We start from the raw sequence: 581 nt of genomic DNA on the forward strand, positions 1-581 counted from the left end.
GCTACTGGCCGACCAGGTCTCCATCCGGGTTCACAGTAGTTTGCTGAACGATGTAGGGCTTAGCTCGCCCTTTCATTGATATTCTTCGGTCTCTTCCCCTTCTGGGTGACGTGTGTGGTTGCCAGTCAAAGTGTATATTTCCCTTGCGTCTTAGTCTTGGAGGAGAATTTGCACTGAGAGGATCCGATCACTTGCCTTGATGTCTCCTGGGTAAACCATCTGTATGTTCTTGTGGTAACAGTCGGACTGCCCTTATTGTTTTGTATTTTTCTTGTAGCTCCTTCTTTCAAGAAGTATCTTATGGTTTTCTAGATGCTCCTGGCTGGTCTGCTTGTCCTTTCAAGTGAAAATTTTCCCGTCTCTGAAGGTCTGGTTGTGGTTTGGGCTTCCACCTATACTCCCATGTAATGCAGAGGCTCCTCAGGAAACCTCCTTCACTGGACACACTGTAGACCCATTTTAGGTATTCTAATCAGTTATAGGCAGAAGACGGACTTACAAGCTTTCCATGTTGATATTTCTGGTTATTCCTTTCTCTCCCCCTCCAGTGTCTGTTTTATAATGTATTGCAAGGAAAACCA

At 45.3% G+C, this 581-nt stretch overlaps 1 protein-coding gene across 1 annotated transcript in view; it reads left to right on the plus strand.

Moving 5' to 3' along the window:
- Nucleotides 1-581, plus strand: part of CCDC138 (coiled-coil domain containing 138) — a 98,875-nt gene that overhangs the window by 89,347 nt on the left and 8,947 nt on the right. The window lies entirely within an intron of this gene.

The sequence above is a fragment of the Chrysochloris asiatica genome, unplaced genomic scaffold (genome assembly GCF_000296735.1).
Source record: "Chrysochloris asiatica unplaced genomic scaffold, ChrAsi1.0 scaffold00220, whole genome shotgun sequence".
Classification (NCBI taxonomy): Eukaryota; Metazoa; Chordata; class Mammalia; order Afrosoricida; family Chrysochloridae; genus Chrysochloris; species Chrysochloris asiatica.